Source organism: Apteryx rowi, unplaced genomic scaffold (assembly GCF_003343035.1).
Source record: "Apteryx rowi isolate R43461 unplaced genomic scaffold, aptRow1 scaffold_33, whole genome shotgun sequence".
In the NCBI taxonomy this organism is placed as follows: domain Eukaryota; kingdom Metazoa; phylum Chordata; class Aves; order Apterygiformes; family Apterygidae; genus Apteryx; species Apteryx rowi.
The window spans coordinates 331,511-347,105 of record NW_020449752.1 but is presented as its reverse complement, the minus strand read 5'-3'; the positions used below and the strand labels follow the sequence as shown (position 1 = coordinate 347,105).

Genomic DNA, 15,595 nt, shown 5'->3' with positions numbered 1-15,595 from the left:
TAGCCTCCCTGGGGACCAGATTTTCTGCCTCATGAACTGGATCTGGCCCCTGAACCTACCAGCTGGCTATTCCACTCGGTAGGTGTTTGTAACGTACAGAGAATAAACTGCAGATAGGTTAGTTTGGATGCTAGAATCAGGACCAGTCCAGCTGATGCAAAGGTTGATTATACCAGGTTAACGTGGCTTTATATTTTGAGGACCTGAGCTGATCTCTTGCCCTGTAGCATTGCTGCGATATAGAGGCATAAAAGGTTCTTCTGGAGTTAGCTCAGGTAAGGTAAGTGGCATGGCATTGCCTAGTGGAGACCTATCCTAACTTCCCCATCTCTAGTTCAGGCTAATAAGCTGTATGTTCTGGCCAGCTTTGTAGTCATCATAATTATTGGAGGCTCAACTGAGATTTGAAGTGCTGGGAGTATTGGATATTCCAGGCCAGACTCCTCTGTTCAGAGAAGGGCACAGTCTGTTGATCACTGTGCATTGTGCATCCTTTCAGTGACCAAATCTCGGAGGAACTGGGTCTCTCTTGGCTTTTAGACTTTGACCCTGCAGCTCAGACTGTGAGGAATTTTTGGTTTAGCTTTGGAGGTCCTGCGTGCAATCCCAGGATAGCTGGACAAGGTAACTATGACAAACGAGCAAGCTAAAAGGCCATAGACTGCATGTTTGTAGATAAAAAGCTTAAGAACTATTAATATAATTTCCCTTCTGTGAAATTACAAGGTGACTATAAGAAGAGAAGAGGTGATTTTAGGTATCTTCCTGAACTAATCTGCCATAAAGATGGACATTGACTATGATGCTAACTGACTTTATTACAAGAGAAATAGAAACAGTAAACCTAATTCTCATCTCGCCCTGCTTTGTTTCTCATTGTAGCATAATTTCAATTCAGTGGGATTCTCCATTACAGACTATAAAACAGGAATGTTAGAGTGGTTGCAAAGGTATGTGTGATATTATGAAAACTGGTTCACAGTGAAAGTTTTGAGAACGTTGTAGGTAACTGAAAAATAAAGAGAGAATCAAAAACTTCCAGGATAATTATTCAAACTGATACTTGCCTAAGACAGGAGATTTAATTTCTGTTCTTTCAACAAGGAGAAGTTTAATAAATATGTTCTTTGTTTTGCTATTACTGAATAACTCAGCTAAAATGCAGTTCAGATTTGCAAACCAAAATCACTTCAGGTTTCATGGCTGTGCTTGCCCCATGAACAAAATAAAAGATGCTCAAGTTCTGAAATGACTTTAAGTTATGAGTGTGCTCTTGATGACTCTTGAATGGATTTCAGTGAAGTCCAAAGCTTAGTGTGTTTGTGGGAACTGATTTTGGCTTTATTAAAAGTGGACTGACACTGGCAAGAAGGGCCAAATGTAAGGAACGGAGAATTTTTGTCGTGATCTCTGTAAGGTGCAATTTGTTAAGCCACAATGTTTCGATAGGATCACGTAGTTCATAGCAAAAAAGAAGTTGCACTGTAAGCATATTGGGCTGGATCCTCACCCAGGATGGCTTGACTGAAATAGTGGAAGAAGAGTAGCTGATGATGTGGCTTACATGGTGACTGAAGGGAAAGACCTCACGTAGCATATGTGTCACTGCTGATAGAACCGTTCTGGATAAAGCAACAACTGAGGTGAGCTTTAACATGTTTTAAACCAGTCAAATCTTGGTCCAAATCCAGGTGTGTTTAGTAAGAGTCAATCTGTCGTCAAAAAAAAAAAAAAAGGTCCCTCTGAAGCATCTTAACTGAGATGGGTTTAACTTCACAGAAGCTGATTCAACAGCCCTCAAGCCGGTAGGAGCCTTTAAGGGGTTCCAATGGATTTTGCATCAAGCTCTTCCTTATGTGTGGATTATCCCATATTATCTTATTTATGGTGGGGTTTTGCTCCTCTGAACCAGATCTTGCTGGACAAAATCAGATCAGCCACCAAATACTGCAGCAGATAGATAAAAGTGAACTCACTATGACAGTCTCATTATTTTAAGACCCACTGAACTCTTTGGAATAGTTCTCAGAAAACTCATGTTGCATTTTTGCATCATTATTACTCAGTGAGCCTATCCCAGCTATGTCAGGAAACTCATTGTTAGGTCAACAGCATTCATTTCCTATTGAATTTTCCTAGAGTGTTGAATGTTGAGCCGTGTTTTGGTTTAGTCCTCAGTACCATTCACAGGAAGAAATGTGGGAATACCTCAGCATATTCTCCGAGTCAGTCTGGTCCAGACAGATGGTGGCTTAATTCACTTAGTACTTAACTGAAATGATGAAGGACTTCCTTATTTTATTTCGTTTAGAGAATAATCCCAGTTCAGATAGTCCCCTCTGCTCAGGGAGGGTGCTGATTTGAGCACAAGTCCTTGAGCATCACAGCTACTCCTCTTTGCCCTTTACTGTTTTTTTTAATGTTCTTCTGGAGTTTCTTTTGATGTTCTTCTTGTCTTTGACTCAGTAGCTTCCATATTCTTCAGGATTTCTTCAGCCTCACTGCTTTGTTTTCCCTGTTTCAGTGGCACTAGAGACAGTTTAGAGCAGCCTGTTTTAAAAATCAGAAAAGGAACCCAAAGGCAGAATTTGCTCTTCATCAACCTGCATATCTATTTTTCTTTTCCTCCAATAAGAAGGACTTTAACCATAGCAGAAGACATGGATGCAACATAACATTTATAATATAATTTATATTCTCATTAAAATGAAGACTATGACAAAAGGCCTTAACAAATTGATAATTATGCTATTTTGCCACCATTTTATAATTTTAAATAGGATAAAAATATGCTCATTATTAATTTTCCATAGTGTCAATCTTGGTACAGGACCTTTGCTCTTGTTGGAATTGAGACAGATGAGAGCTGGGTATGGTGGCACTGCTGTGGCTTTCCTCTGTGATGACAGGCAAATCTCTAAAAGCAGCCTTTTGGAAAAGAGACTTGGGAATCTACTCTGTTCTTAAAAATAGCTTAAGCTCCTGCTCATAAGGTGGTTTTAATTTGTGGCAATTAATTCCCATTACTTTTGAAGATTTTTACTCTTTGGTACTGAGCTAAGGAAATTAGCCCCTCATTTTACTTGGAGTAAAAGAAATAAAAACCAGATAGCTACAGAATGAGTCACAGGGACTGTGTGATAATTTTGCAGGTCATCCTCATTGCCTCCATTGTATTTTGTTCAGGCAAAGACAGAAGACGGCAGCTCTCTCCACTGCCATTAGATCTTGTGTCTATGCTCACTCCTCCTGCCCTGAACCGCGTGGTACCTGGGCTCACCATGATAAAACCCTCGCTGGCCTTTCCTTGTTTGCTGTTGTAGCTGCTGCTTCTAGGTATTCAAAGTACATCAGGAAGTTACTTTTTTGTTCTACCTGACCCGATTTTAAGCAGACACCAGCTTGGGCTTGAAAATGGTATTGCTGTTTTAGTGTAGAGTTGTGTCTAATCTGTTAAACCTGTCTCTTTTCAGGGCTTTTTAGTCTGGCTTGGAGCAACTCGTAGGCAACTGTTCTCCTCCAGCATCCACAGTGGGCTGGGCAGGCAGTTGACTGAAATTTAGCCTATCCTCAGCTGCACAATATATGTGGGCTCAAAACCCTTGTGAACGCTGTCTCAAAATGGCAGAACAAACTCCAGCCAGACCCAGTGACCATTGCAAAGCGTCTACTGGGGTCACTTCTTTGACTTCCTTCCAACAATAAAAATATCTGTGGAGATTATAAAGGACAAAAGGTCACACAAGAACTTCCTAGCACAAGGAGTATGGGAGACATGAAAGACCCATATACCGCTGGCACTGATCACGTCCTGTCAGGCTGGGCAGTGCTCAGATACCCTAGCTGCAGAGTGTGGAAGGAGCTAACAGAACAAAAATACTGAAATAGTTTTTTTCTCTGTGGGCGGAGAGAGAGGTTATTCATTGTGATCTGCATCCAAGATGTCCCTATTTGCACATATTAACTGTCTGTATTTGCTATGGTGGTTGTTTTAGGTTGGCGCTGTCTTTATGTATAAAATGGTAATTTATATATAAATGGAAGGCATAACAGTAGCTGTGGGAATGAGCAGATCCTGGTTCCTGCCGAGAGATAGCAGTCTAACCATTTGTAACCCTGACTCCTGCCACATGAAGTGCTCTTACCAGCACTCCTGTGTGTCTCACTCTTATTATATGGTATATTAGTGATGGTAGAATTGGGCCCACAATATTATGTCACAAAATAGAGAACACATGACCCTACACCAGCTATAATAGCATAATAGGATAAGTGCAAGAGAGAAACAGCAGGATATAATAGATACTCAGCTGCTTCAGAGATGGGGCCCATATATTTACCTAGATAGAAGAAAGCTGGAAAACTAGGGCAACATAAGAACAGAGTGACAGTGTAAGTGCTCCAGGAGGTGGCTGTGGGTGAATTGAAAATACAGCAGTATGGAATGTTATGTAATAAATAATAACAATAATATCTGTGCTTAGTCCTGTTCATCTTGAAATACTTTGCCCAGGCTGCTTTGCAGAGCTCCAAGCAGTGGTGGGACCTCTTTGGTATTAGCTTGCATAATTCCTTCCCTTCCCCTGCTATATAAAAGCTTCTGTACAGTGTTTTGTGCTTTGTTATGTCTGGAGTGTAAAGAAGCATTCATCTGCCAGTCTGCGTGTCCAAGCCCTGAATTTCAGTTGGATAGAGGATACGTGTATGAGTGAACAAGACCAATGCTCTGTGATATTTGAGAGTGGAACTGATGGGGGAGAAAAGACGAATGATGTTGCTGAGAAAGCTGCAAAGAATACAGTGCACGTGCAGGGGAAGGTGTGTGAATTTTGTTCATGCTGGCCATATTTGCGCCACTTGAAAAATGTCCTCCCAAATGGCACTACTTGTGAGTAATGTGAAGGGTACTTGCTCTGGATCTTTTCCTCCTGTCTGTAGCCATGCTTACAGGGGGAACATCACATAGGAACTGACCTTTATGGGGAGGGTGGGATTCCTGGCTGTGAAATAAGGTGGAATTAGGTATGGTGATACCATCCCCACAAAGTCATGTTGGGGAGACCCTCTCTAAGCTTGGACGTGATGGAGCTGCTCTTCCACAGAGTCAGAGGAGAAGAGACATAGGGTTGGGACTTTCTCTCCTGGGCTTTGCACTCAGGGGCCCTATCTAGTCCACAGATAACCGCGGAATGGACTGTTCTCAAGGAAATGCTGCGGGGAAATCCCCACGCTTCCTGCCTTTTCCTCTTGACAGCAGTACTTCATCATATGCATGCTATCTCCTACAGGAGGTTTTCTGCTGAAGGCTGTAGAAATCTGTTTCTCTGTATTTGGCTACTGTGATGGTAGCAGGCCTGTGCATTGAATTGTGTACTGTTTCAGACCAAGTCATGACTTTTTGGCAGCTGTTAATATAGTTAAGATATATTTTCTATGCTGTTCTTTGATGTGTAGTCATCTTAGATAAGCAGCAAAGCCATGAGCAAAGTTAGCAGTTTTACTTTTAATTCACTTGCTGCCTTGGGTTGAGATCCACCTGCTTAAGTAATGAGTCATGCATTCATTCTCACTTGCATGAAAACTTGCATTTTCTTCCTCAATGCTGCTTAGGAACAGGTTAAATGAACTATTTAGGTGACTCTGAGAGAAGTCAGAGAAAGTGGTAACATACTCTGATGCTATTTCATTACTACTTGATTCAGACTACTTCAGTTACTTTTTTAGATATGGATTGCAGAGGAGTGCCACGCTCTGTATTGCCTTCCTTTCCTGTATTTCTTGGTTTGAATTGGTTAAATTTGTTCATGTGTATTGGACTTCAGTTTTCCCTATCCCGTTGTCCCATATAACCTTCTTTCCTCTTATTGTGCTGGAGCCCAGGATGTTTCTCAGATTGGTACTTGACCCAAGCGCTCTTGCTCATATTGTGTTATCTAAATTTTTGAAGAAAATAAGCAATAAAATTTGCATTATGGTTTCAGGAATTGCCAAGGTGGAGAGAACTGCTGAACATGCACAGAGAGATGCACATTCCAGTCTTTAGTAATAGAAGGGATTTAGAAAAAGTAGAGACTGAGACTTTTGAATAGTCTTTACAGACTTTCTTTAGTTGGAGCAAGTGTGTTTAGAAAGGAAAAGCTAATAAAAAAAAAATTATTGAAGTATGAAGCATAACAAATTTTAGAACTTTTAGAATGTTTCCAAGGGGGAGACAATCCTTCCACAGCTTTGCCAGATTTATTAGGGGAAAATCAATGTTAATTTTATCTCAATCTACAGAGATGGAATCATTGTGTTGAATTACAGGTGGTCAAATAAGTTACTAAGTGAGAAGCTGAGCTTGCTTCTCTGAGGAATATAATCTGAGTTTGAATCCAAAGTAAGGAGGGGAAATTTGTTCTTAGTCTTAGCTTTGAGGACAATGATGAAGCTATCTCATGCCAGTTCAGAATGAGAGGTAGAAATAAATGAGTCATCTTGCCTAACGATGATACAGAATCATTTGGGTGCCAAGTCCTTGTCTCCCATGGAGACAGAGAAGGACCTGTTGAAGTATTAGCTAATATCTTTCTGGAGTTTTAGTTAACTTGGAGTAAATGATTTGTTAGTAATTGGGTTAGACCGCATAATAATTCTGCTGATGTAAATGTAGGTTCTTGTCTGGCCTATATTACTATAATATCTGGGTGTGTCCTATTTCTTATGTACTATTCTCATAGCATCCCAAAGGCAGAATATAGTGATAGTGCCTTGCTTTACAAATGGGAAACTGAGGCACAGAAGGGCTAAGTGACCTGACCCGAAGTTAAATGGAGCATGATGGCATTTCAGGGACTTGAATGAAGGCCCTTCCAAATTTTAGGCTGAGTCCTTCTTCCTGGCATAGTTATTTCTGCTTGTAACATCTGTATTGTTGGCTATTTATCGACAGATGATTTGGCTAGGTGCGTTTCTATATATGCGTGTGTGTGAATATACACTTATGAATGCACAGACAGCGTTTAGAAGCTGGGATGTACTTTAATGGTGAGGGGGTGGTATTTGAAGTGGGGTTTGTTATTAAACAGCCTCTTTGCGTGGGTGACATGTATGTGTTTCTAAAACTCTAGTGCCTCCCTGCTCTCCTCCCGTTTTAGGTCTCTAAAAAAAGATAGAAAGCAAATGTCTATATTCAAACCTGCCTTGTGTATGTATCAAGCTTGAAAAGACATTTTACCACAGCTGTGGGAACCTCAGACTGCCAATGTTGACGTGTCACATGATGGACTTCAATCAGATTTCAGCCTGCAGTGTGCGGAGCGCAGAGCCCATTTTAACTGCATTTGCACTGATTTGCTTCATATAGAAGACACAGAGTTATTTAGCATTATTGATTCCTCTTGACTTATTGGGTGCATTAGTTGCCGTTGACCCTGGCATCTTGCTGGAACAGACTGGCGCGTYATGTGATACTGTCTGGCTTTGTCCTTGTTCAGAGTCAATTCCTGTTTTACTCAGCAGATGTCTTTTGTTCCCGACCAAGACTGCTCATCCGATTGTTGGGGGTTAGCGGGTGTGCCCTGTTCAGCCTGGTGTCCTGGGTGCCCTCGCCTTCCTGGGCCAGACCTGCCTCCCCGCCCCCAGTCTGTATCACGGCGGTGGCTGTGAGCACCAGAAAAAGCCTCGCTTGCTTTTGCTTTTTTCCTCTTCTCCCTAGGGGTCTGGCTGGCTTATTTCTGAAACTGGCTTCTTTCTTCTGTGAAAGTAAGCCGGTGAAAATAGGCTTTTCTTTAAATTTTTTTTATTGGTTGAGATTTTTGGGAAGCACCTGGGCTTCACCTTGAGGAAATCAGCATAAATCCCTTGGTTTTGATTTACATCAATAGAAAATCTGGCCCGTAATGTCTAAAGAATTTTTTTTTTTCATTTGCTGCATGTTAATACATTGCACTGACCAGCTCGAAGGAATGGGGAAGGAGTTGCAGACTGTGACAGGGTTTTGCACAGCAGCCTACAGGATTTGGGTGCCTGATTCACTTCGTTTGCACACCAGCATCCACTGAAGTAGGCATTTGTCCTCTGGGAGTTAAAAAGGATACATCCCTGTAAACCGAAGCGAGAGCCCTCTCTGCCAGTGTGACTGCAATTCTTAGGCTGTCTTTAGGACATTGCAGTACCTTGTGGGTACCCTGCTGCAGTGAGCATTTTAAGATATTTTTGAAAAGCAGAGATCTGGCTGCTGCACAGCTTCCTGGCTTGTGTGAGATGGGAAAAGGAGGATAGGGTCAGGTGGCAGACAGTAGAGAGGGAGTGAGAACTAATTTCAGCCTACTGAAAGAACACCACCTAAGGAACAGCTCGTCAAACCTGGGGAGTGAAAAGCTGATAAATTCATCACTGGTTACTAATGGCTTTGCACATAAGAATTCAGGGTTTTTCCTTGGGTTGTAGGATTTCTCTTTTGCTCCAGCAATATGGTGCAAGACTTCTGCTGCATTGGGGGTCCATGAGGTCTGGGCCAATCCAGGAATACGGCGCTCTCCCACTTCAGGTAGTACTGGTAAAGTTTTTGCTCAGTGTCTTTTGTGTGCTTGATTTCGTTTCTCCCCAAAACATGAAGAAGTGAAGGAAAAGATCAGTATGTATGATTCTGCTCCAGATTATCCTAGCCAGACTCTGTCCTCGTTGTACGAACTACTTACTGGCACCCTTATATGTGGAACCTGAATCAGGTCCATAAACTCTGTCAAAGGCTCATTACTTGTAATTATTAACCCTTTTTGATCCAACATTACTTTGTCTTAGGAACTAAATATTTTTACTTCAATTTAATTTAGTGTGGTTTAATTTAAAACCATGCTATTTCTACTAAAATCACAATATGTTACTGTTATCACCTTACCCCACTGACTGCAGCTTTGTTCACATGGCACAGGGAGTCTTGGAGAAGAGGGGTTTTTTTTATTATCTTTTTTTCTATTGCCAGTGGGAGTTGGAGGGGGAAAGGGCAAAATTAATTTAATAAAAAAATCTGTTCAAGGAAAACTGATTCTGGTGGTAAACTCACCTTTTGGTCAGTACTGTATGTGATCCCCCTCTTCTGGTAGACTGTGGAATTGGCCACGGAGGAAAGTGTTGCAGACTAGCACAAACAATAGGACTTCGGCAAATCCGATTGCAGTAGTATCGTTTTCATCTTCCTGGTAAAAGGCCTTTTTGGAATTATATAGCAGAGTATAATTTTGCTCTGTATCGAATTCATCCCAGTATAACTCATTTGCCTGCAGTGAAGCTGGTGTTAATTTGCCCGCCGCGGAAAGGAGCAGAATTGGATATGTGTGCAGCTTAATGCAGCTCGGCTATATTTGGTGTGGTTCTATTTTTAGTCTGTCTTGCAGCAGTGACAATGGGTGAGACTGGCTCTCCGCTGTCTGGCACCTGGCATCGGCATTTATGCCTAGGAGAAGCCAAAGTGCGAAATGCTGCCGTTCTGATTTGGTAGTGTTTTAAGTTTTCTTTGTTTAGATAAAAAATTATGATGGGTAGAAGGCAATTTAGAGCCAGTCCCAGAGCACCCTCAGAAGGGGTCCTGTGAGGCATGACTGGACAACAGGCAACACGGCAACAAAAATCCACATTAGGTGCCTGATTCATCTGCCGCGTGTCGTCTTGTTAGTTAAGAGCAAATTCACCACAGTAGGTGGGGGTGAGAAAATAAAATGGGAGGTCAGGGTGGAAACCTCTGCGTTGTGAGAATTGCTGCGTTTTTTTTCTGGGTTTGGGTACCAAGATTTTGTTTGGCTTGAAACAGAGGTAAGGGCCAGCAGCCAACTTTATATCAAAATCCAAACTTCATCTTCCAGGATTGAATCTAATCATAAAGGTCATTGAGCTAAAGATATGTTCCTGACTAATTGTCTAACATCTGCCATGTCGCTCCATCATATTCTTCTTTCTTTTCCAGCAGTAATCACATTGAAGTTTGTAACCTCTACCTAGATATTTTAAGGGAAAATATTCTGGTGTAGGCATTGAATTACAAACTGGGTTTAAACTGAAAGACAGAACTAAAAGCAAAGAGAGAGCTCCTAATGCGCATACTCCCTTTTCCCCCCCAGCTTAAGGAAGTAGCATTCCCTTACTTGTCCATCCTTTCCAGGGAGAGTGATGGGATGAACCTGCCTCTCATTTCTTCCCTCTTGGCTCAATATACTATAATTTGCTTTTTTTTTTTAGTGGAGTGGCAGAGGATTTCTGGGAGATGTAAATGCCAAGGCAGCTGGAATGTGGCAAGATAATTTGTCCCCCGTACCCAAGAAAACCGTCCTCCTGTCCTTGGGTAGGAGGTGGTGGTTATGGGCTACTGGTTGATATATGATTCAGGCTCGCTGGCAGAGTTTTGTTGGTGGTGCTGTCGTTAGTGTGTTTTAAGTCACCTCACCTTTCCATTTCTCCCTTTCCTTTCTTTCTTGCTTTGTCTTGCCATCTAAATATTGAAGTTCTGTAGAGCCAGGGCTCGCTCTCGCTACGTGGGGCGTAAGGGGGCCTCGGTGCCACGTAGTGCCCCAGGTGAATGCCATAACGCCAGCAGGGTGACCCTTACTGTTGAACCTGCTGGTCTTGTATCAGGTGCCCTCCTACCCTGGGGGAAGCGTTGGGAAAAGGGACGACAGTCTAAAAAAGCAGGGGGGACTGCAGGAGATGTCTGATTGAAACCCTGGGCTTTGTCTTAATGGATCCATCTCCCTTTCCGCTAGAAAGTTTCCGAAGAGTAATAAATTCACTCTAGGTCTGCACTGAATGCAAAATTGATCAGACTGCAGGAGCCACAGGGAATCAATTTGGTGTGCGTGTGTGCCTGCGCGTGCGCCATTGCCAGCGCTGTCGAGGCGTCTGTGTGTGCACTGCATATACATTTGTTCCCTTTCTCTGCTTCCTCTCGCACTGGCCTGCGGATGCCACAGAAAATTGATTTTTATGAAATAAAAAAGGTGAACCGTGGCATTAGGCAGCTCTGAGCTATCTGTCTTGTCAGGACTCTTGTTGGAGGGAAGTCACGCAGGGTGGTTATTTAGAATTATTCATTAATAAAGAGCCACATAGGTTGCAGCCAAAGATCTATACTTCTATGTGAGGAAGAAAAATTCTCTTGTTTTTCCTACAAAACTCATCAGTTGGCAGAGGTTCTCTCTCCCTTAAAGAAAAGTCAAGTCAGAGCAAAAATTGCATGGGTGTTTTGTTTTCTTGTCACCGAAGAGCCTGATCCTGTGGAGGTGCTGAGTCATTCCTGAAAAAGCCGAGCACCTGCAATATCCCCCGAGTACAGGGAGAATTGCAGCTTCCCAGAACTGCTGACATGAAATTAGATACATCTTTTAAGGTTAACCAATACAATAATCTCCCGAAACAAAGCGACAGATGCTGACTCATGAGCCAGTGCTTTGGACCACTCGATTCCTCCCAAGAAGTCACAAGTCTGTCGGCTTTCCCTTGCTGGGGAAGGAAGAGAAGACAGGAGGTTACCCAAAAAAGTGGGGGCAGAGCTACGGTGGTTTTGGTAACCTCAACAGTATTTGTATGTTTTTCAGCACTTTGGCATTTCTTTAAGCATAGATTTCTTCTTGTCTTTTCCTTTTTGATTTTAAACTGACTCTGTTTTTTGCTTTTGTTCTTTTTACATTTTACTGCAATCTACAGCCAGGTGCTCAGCTGCCACTGAGGTAAAGGGCATCTCAGGATCATGCCTTGTGAATAATTGGTTTGAAAGGTAAAAGAGAGAGATTGCATTGTGCTCCTCTTTTATTTCATTAATATTCACTATACTTTGAAATCACAAAGTTTTTGGAAGGGATTTGACTTACAGCCTATATACTGTGCCCTTTGGCTATTCAAAGGGCAAGCTGCATCTTCCTTTTATTATTTCAATATTGTATCATGTTGAAGAGCCTCTGTTTTGAGATTATGTCAGCGATTGCAAAGCCCCAGAACCCTCTTCTTTCCCCAAAGAATCAATCAACCTAAACTAATACTTTAATGACTCCTTTTCCTACCAAGGAAACAAATTCAGGCGTGCGCGCACACGCGCACGCACGCACACACACACACACACACACACAATTTGTTTTAAGGAAGCTAAGGGCTGAGGAGGACCTCGTCTGGTCAATGAAAGAAAGAGACGGATGTCTGGTGCCATGGCAATGGAGCAGGGATTACTTTGCACTGGAAAATAGGTTCCTTTTTTTTCTTTCTCTCTCTCTCCCTCTCTCTCTCTTTTTTTTTTTTTATTCTAGTGTTTTTTCTCAGGCAGCTAAGAGTTGTCACTGAGTCTGAGAGGCCCATTTAGAGGAAAACGAGCCTCTGAGTAGAATTGAATGCTTGCTTTCACCGACTGCTGCTTGAAGTCTGCTTTGCTTTTCGGCAAGCCAGGATGCAAACACCCATGTTTGCTTAGAGCACTTTCGCAGTCACAGTGTGTGTGCATATGTGTGTGTACATATCTATATAAAATATGAGGGACTTGATACAGACTTCAGCTATGAGGAACATAGAGTATTAAGCTGTTCAAATGTTTGATTCTTAAAAATATTTATTGTGGCCAGGTATATTGTGTATAATTCAGTGAGTATTTAGCATTTTACCACCATGAGGCTAAATTTTGACTGAGATAAATTCACTTTCATGCTGGTCAAGACTTTTCCTGACCAAAGGTTTTTTGTACAAAATGCTGGTTTATGTAGACCTTTCCTAAGAAGCCGTTGGTTCTGTGCTGCTCCCCACTTGCCTCCCCCCATTCTAAACTGTTTTTAGAACAAAGTTGCAACAAAAATGTTTTAAAGTGTTTCAAACTGAAAAAAGTAATGGTCAAGACTATGCAATTTTGAAAATTTATCTTACTACTGTAAACATTTTACAAAGAAATTGGCCAGGGGAAACATACTGAAGTGATACTATTTCCAAGAAATTTTTTTAACTGCATTTTGAATACCTGAACTTTTTTGAGATTTTGGCTTTTTTGTCACTCCTTGGAGTCAAGGAAACACTGATTTACAGATTCTTTTCTGTTTATCAGTCAAGAAGACGATGGTGTTTGGAGCTGACTGTTTTAGTGAATCCACCTACCAGCCTCCAGACAGGGAGGTGCTGTGAGGCCAGTTCCCAAAGGTAAGATGAAATACAAGAACTGTAAGTGCCTTTTCTTGGCCGGATGAGGAGTTCCCAGGTGATATAGGTTTATAACGCTGGGGCACCTGAGCTCCCTTTGGTGGCTCTTGTCTCTCTCCTCTGCTGAGTTTCTTTGTCATCCCAGAGGACAAGAGTGTTTCTTCCTATAACACGTGACAGATATAAACCAAGAGTTAATTCCCCTGTAATGGCTAGGCCTTGACTCTTCGCTGCCTTGGGCTTTCTGTAGCCAGGGATTTTAGCAAAGGGCCTGAAGGCACTGATTTTCAGGGAACTAGGTTGGTATCTACCATTTGGGGAAAATACAGTGGTGTATTAATAGTGCAGTCTTGATTGCTAGGTCATTTATGCACACATTTCACTAGAGTGAATGACAGCATGAGTTGTAAAATATTTACTTCCTGTTTATATTCTGAGATGTTGCTTTTTACCTAAGTAAAATTGCTCTCTTATAGGAGCCAAAATATGGTTTTAAATTATGTTAATCTTACTCTATACGTGCCCTGCATTTAGCGTAACAGGGCCACATTAAAGCCTTTGAATGCTACAGGAAAATTTTATGTTCTGTCCTTTCTGGGCTGAGTACATGTTACAAGCTATGTTGTAAATGGTATGTGTATGTAGTCTGTTCTGTCTGGAATGAAAAATAGCTTCTCTTTGATCTTCCCGCATTTGCAAAAAAGTAACCCAAAATAATCTCTTATTTTGGGGGTAGGTGGTGAGATGTGTCAGAATTAAAAAAATGTGACCCTCCTTTTCGGTGATTACTAACTGTGAAACATAAAATCTCTGTCCAGGTAAAAAATTGGAGTTGTCATAGCAACAGCAGGATGGCTATTTATTTTTGGATTTCCATTTTCGCTGATTTATTTAACACATTGACAATCCATTTATAATGAAGAGGAATTCAAGAGGATTTTTGTTTCTCGCTTAGTTTATGCTAAACAAAGGTTGTGTTACTCTTCTTTGTAGAAAATAAGGAAAGATAAGAGGGGGAAAAAAATTGTTGGCTTTCAGGGGCTTTTTTTGTGGACAAATATGTGCACCAAGTGGAGCAGGGGATAGGGAAAGCATGACTCATTTGTGTATTTTATGTCTTATAGAAGAACCTTAGTATTATAAAATGGAGCAGAGGTTTAAGTCCAGTGGAGCTGTGAGCCACAAGAGCCATGGATGCTCCCTGCCGCCTGCCTCGGGTTGTATGCACACACCTGCTGCAAGCAGAGGCTGCAGAGCCCTTGCGAGCCTCTGTTACCACTGCATCCCTTCTGCTGGAGTCAGGGAATGCCCTGAGGCCACGAACAAAAGCGGTCATTCTCTTTTTGGTTGTGACCTCTGCAGCTATGTCAGCCCTGCCGGTTCAGCGTGCTCCCAGGCTCAGCTTCTCAGGATCAGACTTGCCTACTCACCGCAGTGCTTATGTGCAAGCAGGTGCTTGGTCCGGGGCTTGGAAGGAGCCACAGGGCAGACTGGAGCTTGCGGAGCCCAAACGCACTCTGTGCTTCAGCATGGGCTAGGTCCAAAAATGGTAAAAGTGGCTATGTTTCATTTTGGGGTGTTTATGTTAAAATAGTCTGGGCTCTATTTTCCAAAGTGCTAAGCGTTTGCAAATCCCAGTGAAGTTAGTAGCCCTTTGGATACAAGGCATGTCTGAAAGGCTTCATGTCTGATGACTTGAACCATCCATGGGTACAGTTAGCTTTGGATCCAAGCAAACAGGCACCACAAAATCAGTGGTACGTGGGAATTTTCATGGCCTTTCATCAAAGTTAGTCCAAGCATTTTGACAACAGTGAAATGTAACAAAAAGCCAAAGAAACTCCTCTCACATCTGTCTGCTTCCCTGAAGATTTCATTTCAGTGCATACCTTTGAACACCATCAATTTTAACTGCCACACAAGCCAAATGAAGCCTTAATGTTGGGTAACTTTTGAAGGCATTGGAAAATTGGGAAGCTTGAGGCAGGCCTTGTGGAAGTGAGCAGTGAAATCAGAGTGGAATAACAGAGCAAAAGCAGACTCAGCTGATAGCTACCTGCAGAATGTGTCTGTGAGTGCATAGACTGAGCGCGTTTCTGCATGGGTTTTCCTACAGCTTGTCTTTCTGCAATTGCTCTGCAGATTGGTTCCTCTCTGAAGTTTGCTCCTGTGATGAATTTGGGTGACCAAGATTGGCAATAAAAGGATAGTATTGACACATTTGTAAGGCTCAATAAAAATTGCGACTCTGGCAGGTGCTGGGAAAGTCTTCAGTCGTTTTCTTTTACTGTTGCTATTTGTGGCCTGGGCCTGGACCTCTTTCAAGAGAAGTGCGACAGGAGGCCAGCAGCTGACCAGAGTTAGTGTTTGACTTTGGGTCCAGACTTGCTTATTTGTGAAGCATGGCTTGTTTTGGACCAGTCGCTTCAGGGAAAGGTGAGCTCTGACCTGTGTG

General features: G+C 42.2%; 1 long non-coding RNA gene across 8 annotated transcripts in view; it reads left to right on the top strand.

Annotated features, from left to right (window-relative positions):
• LOC112968959 overlaps window positions 1-15,595 on the top strand; it is a 165,744-nt gene that overhangs the window by 47,239 nt on the left and 102,910 nt on the right. For all 8 annotated transcript variants that reach the window (XR_003254507.1, XR_003254503.1, XR_003254508.1 and 5 more), the window contains one exon: window positions 13,049-13,140. This is a non-coding gene — a long non-coding RNA (uncharacterized LOC112968959). The remainder of the gene's footprint in view (window positions 1-13,048; window positions 13,141-15,595) is intronic.